Here is a 5,274-nt window from a genome sequence, read left to right as displayed (position 1 = left end):
CCTTCCTTAAATACTCCAAATCCCACTAACAGCTATTCCTTCCGACCACCCCCTTATGTCACCTCAAAGGCACTGATGTCTAACACAGTCATCATACCCCCTAGACATTCAATAACAGTCCCACTATACATACCCGGTGCAATCGAACATCAGGACGTCATAATCGACTCAGACACGTCCAGGCTTAACAACATAGCCATTGAGTCCTCCTGGGATACAATATCAGACAATAAACATACACTAGCTATGTTAACAAACATGTCAGACCAACACCGTAAAATCAGGAAGAATACAAACATTTGCGCAGTCCATCTCCATAATTCCCCTATCCAGGAACCACTGCCACAACACATCAACCAAGTGAGACCAACACAACTCCTTCCCCCTATCCACCCGGACCAAATCACGACATCAGCTACCGGAGAAACCCATAGTGAACTGTTAACCCTCCTACAAAGGAATAGATCAGCTATAGCCTTAGAAGGTGAACCACTAGGCAAATGTGATATAATCAAACATCACATCCAAATTCCCCCTAACACCCCCCCCCTTCATACACCCCCGCTTACCGCATACCTCACAGTAGGAAATCCCAAGTCAATGACAGTGTCCAAGAGATGATACACCAAGGCGTCATTTCCCATTCAGACTCCCCATGGAACAGTCCCCTCTTCCTAGTCCCAAAGAAAGACGGAACTTTACGCCCTGTTGTTGATTTTAGGAAAATCAATAACCTAACTCAATCTGACCCACACCCCCTCCCCGCCATGCAAGATGTACTACAATGCATTGGCAACGGGAACTCTGTTTTTTCCACAATAGACCTTAAGTCAGCCTTCTGGCAGGTCGAACTAACAGAGGAATCAAAACCCGTAACTGCATTCTCCACTGATAAAGGACATTTCCACTTTGAGCGTATGCCCTTTGGCCTTAAGAATGCCCCCTCAACCCAACAAAGGTGATATTATCAAACATCACATCCAAATTCCCCCTAACACCCCCCCCCCTTCATACACCCCCGCGACATGATAGGAATCTCATTGTTCGTCTACTTAGACGACCTCATCATTTACAACCCCACACAAAGAGAACATCTTCACACACTAGAGATTGTCCTAAAAAGACTCAAAAACACAGGTTTGAAAGTCCAACTAGGAAAGTGTAAATTCCTACAGACGGAACTCACCTTCCTAGGACATAAGGTAGATGCCAGAGGTATCCATACCAACACAGACAAGATAGAAGCTATAAACAAATTCCCAACACCCAAAAACACAACCCAAACTAGAAGCTTCGTAGGTCTTGCATCATACTACAGACACTTTATCCGAAACTTTGCTGATATTGCTTCCCCTCTGACCAAATTCACAAGGAAAGGCGAGCCATTTCAATGGTCAGAAGCAGAACAGCAAAGTTTCGACACTCTCAAACACGCACTCACCACAGCCCCTGTACTAGTTTTCCCTGACATGAAGAAGGAATTCCTTCTTTACACAGACGCCTCCTCTGTAGGAATAGGCGCAGTCTTACAACAAAAAGACGACAACGGCAAAGAGCACCCCATAGCCTACGCAAGTAGAGTCCTCAACAAGGCTGAAAATAATTACTCTACAACACACAAAGAAGGGTTAGCTATCGTTTGGGCACTCAAACACTTTAAACATCTCATTCTAGGGTACAATATAAACATCTTTACAGACCACCAACCCCTAGTTTACCTTTTCAACACAAAAGACCTTCACGGAAGAATTGCTAGATGGAAAACCACCTTACTAGACTTTGATCCCAAAATAACCTACTTAGCTGGAAAAGCTAATGTAGTGGCAGATTCCTTGAGCAGACAAAACCACATCAACCCTGTCACCCAAACCACATGCATTCCCATGCGAGAACTTAGGAATGAAACAGACAGTGACCCAATATGGTCCCCAATAAAACAACATCTCATTTCACAAACCCCCTTACACTCCCGACCACCTGTCCCTATTGAGGAACTCAAACTGGTCGACGGAGTCATAAGGAGAACCATTAATACAAGAGAGGTTACTGTTATCCCCAGAGCCCTAGTCCCCAAGGTCCTACACATATTGCACGACAGTGCAATGGGAGGCCACTCGGGCAGAGATAAGACACTAAACACTGCTAGGCACACATATTACTGGCCTAACATGAAAAGAGATATAACCACACACATAGATTCTTGTATAACTTGCAACCAATTCAGAGGCCCTAACCCGAGGGAAATCAACATAAAAGATATCCCACTCCCTGCTGAGCCATGGGAAACACTTGGCATTGACCTACTGAAAATGCCAACGAGCCATCAAGGTTCCAACTATGTACTCACAGCAGTTGATTATTTCTCTAAATACACAATCTTAATACCACTCCAAGACAAAACAGCAGAGACTGTAGCCAAAGACCTAGTCAACAATATCTTTTGTAGATACACCATACCACACACAATGTTATCTGACAATGGATCAGAACTTAAAAATGAGGTGATGCGCGAAATAGCACACCTCTACAACATTGACCAAACATTTGCCACTGCATACCACCCACAGGGAAATGGTCTGACTGAGCGAACAAATCGCAAGGTCCTAGAGATTCTCAGACCATTGGTCAACGACCTCATGGGCAGTTGGGAAGATTGGCTACCACAGGTACAAGCCAGTATCAATAGCACAGTCAATTCCGCAACAAAGATGTCCCCACATGAGATCATTTTCAGCAAACCAATGCGCCTACCCTACCAAATATTCAACCAACCACCCCCACCCTTATACAACCTAGATAACCTCGCACACTGCATCAAAAGAGGTATGCAAACCATTTACAAACAAGTTAGAGCAAACCTGAAAGAAGCCCAAGAGAAGACAAAGACAAAACAATACAAACGGTCAATTCCACTTGACATAGCACTTGGCGACTCAGTCATGGTAAAAGACTCAAGTAGGACAAACAAACTCAAACCCAAATTCCTAGGCCCCTTCACAGTCACAAGTTCACTCCCTAACAATGTTTTCCTACTAACAGATCCTTCCGATCACACCACCTTCACCATACATGGAGAGAAGTTGAGAAAGGTCAAACTGAACCTCGACCCAATCTCACCTCCCATCCACAACCCACCTACCACAGACACACACTAATCACCAAAACGCAAGTCTCATCCCATGACTCTGCGTCGACGCAACTAAACATGCACTCTAGCTCTCGCCCCTGAAGATGCAGGACGTCATGTATCTATCAGTGGAGGTTAAAATGGCCCATTTCCAATAAGAACTCCTTTCCGCATATCTATTGAAACTTCTCTACTTCCTTCCGACCAATATAACCTTAGCGAGAGTCAGATAAACATATCCTCATTCACTGAGACATAACCTTCATCCTCCAAAATTAAATACATAATTAATTACCCACCTTAAACATCGACCACTTTTGACATGGACTCACTTGACCTACACTACAGGTATTGCCATATACCTCCACAGCCCTTTCCCTCTTAATCATTCTCTTTATACTTGTGGTATTAACCAAATTCTCTTGCACGAAGTAACACCTTCCAAAACCTTTCAACCCCCATACCCAAATTATTGTAAACCTAGATTAAGTTATGCTGTGTCTCACCCACGTTCATGAATATCATAATATTCCTCACGGGAAACTTTATATACATATATATATATTTTGTGATTGCCAACAAGTGCGATGTGTTACACCACACTACCCATAGAACTGGGTTGGAAAATGACATTCCCTACAGTGTTGGTACTAAAACACATGAACGCCATAACAGTTAGAAAGAGATGTGACACACCAAACTGACCATAGAACATTATTTAGAAAATGACACCCCCCCCCCACAGTGATAGTGTTAAACCATAAAAACCATAACATTTAGAAAGTGATTTAAACAGTGTTATCAAAGATATAGTGTAACCTTTCATGTGAAATCTAATATAACATGTAATCTGGTGAGACACAACGTTACACTTCTGAGACACAACATCGCTACCCCTTAATTACAGTTCATGATCCCCCTTGGGACCTCAGATTCACTTCAACAACACCCCCCCCCCCCATCTTCACATTTTTAATCCCACAGGATTTTGTGTCTCTGAATTTTTTTTTCTCGATGTATTACCCATATAAATACTTTTGTAAACCATGTAACCTAGGTGCCGGTGTAGACGTTTGAGGACACTCCCCCAAAACATGACTCCCGGAGTCTCCTGAACCTAGTTTGAAAACACTCCCCAGTTAAATGAAACTAGATTGACAACACTCCCCAGTTAACTGAAACTGGTTTCAAATGACTCCCCATCAGGTTGAAATGACTCCCATTATTGGATGCTTGATTTTTTTTTATTAAGGTTGCTCCCCCCATACAAAAAAAACAACTACTAATTACACTATACATGATTACCTTTTTTCTTGAATTACAATGACCTATTTATTATGACCTATTTATTACTTATTACAAATTACACTACACACGGATAACTACATTGAAATGGTTGCCTGCGTTATTCTCAAGGTACACTGAATCCTTTAGGATTCTACTACCTTTCGGCCTATGTATATGCCATGTGTGAATAGATCCAAACTTTGCCCAAACACATACATTTACTTGAAACATGTTGGCTGCTGCAATAATCTCTGTAGTTATTCCCCAAACTTTATCCTCACGCATTGAATCAACTTGGATGTTTTCACTGGTGGAAAGGAAATCACATCTCAAGCTTCTGACAACAGGATGTTGGTCCTCTTTTCCAGTGATACCGAATGTCATGGAACGAAAAAAAAAATCCATCACCTTTAATTACTTTGACAGCAAGGGGTTCACTTGTGTTTTTGAAAGTCTTATTTATTTTTCCAGAGGGACCAGATTTTTTCTTAAATATCAGACGTCCACCAGAGTTGTTGCAGATTGCTCGCTGTGTTGCAACTGTTATTGGATTAAATTTGTAGATAATCTCCTGTTGCTGAACCCCTATGATCTGGACAATTGGAGATGGTGGCTCTGACAGAGAAGTTGGAGATGGTGGGTCTGATGAAGAACTTGGTGGTAAAACTCCTGGAGCACGTTCGTAGAAGGGCTTCAGGTTGCATCCATTCACTTTATTTTTAAGGGGGATATTCGTGGATACATTAATGAGATAGTTCATTCCCTTTTCACAAACTTGAGCCACCTCATAGGGACCATCCCATGGATCAGTTTGTTTGCCTCCTTTTCCATCTGCTCTGCGTAGGTTGTAGCGCAGCACC

At 42.5% G+C, this 5,274-nt stretch overlaps 1 pseudogene; it reads right to left on the bottom strand.

Moving 5' to 3' along the window:
* Positions 1-4,490: 4,490 nt before the first annotated feature.
* The window catches only part of LOC143034327 (uncharacterized), a 20,163-nt pseudogene continuing 19,379 nt past the window's right edge, over positions 4,491-5,274 (bottom strand).

Source organism: Oratosquilla oratoria, chromosome 17 (genome assembly GCF_046742065.1).
Source record: "Oratosquilla oratoria isolate Oo_2021 chromosome 17, ASM4674206v1, whole genome shotgun sequence".
In the NCBI taxonomy this organism is placed as follows: domain Eukaryota; kingdom Metazoa; phylum Arthropoda; class Malacostraca; order Stomatopoda; family Squillidae; genus Oratosquilla; species Oratosquilla oratoria.
The sequence above is the reverse complement of the archived record's forward strand: the minus strand, read 5'-3'. Positions and strand labels throughout refer to the sequence as shown.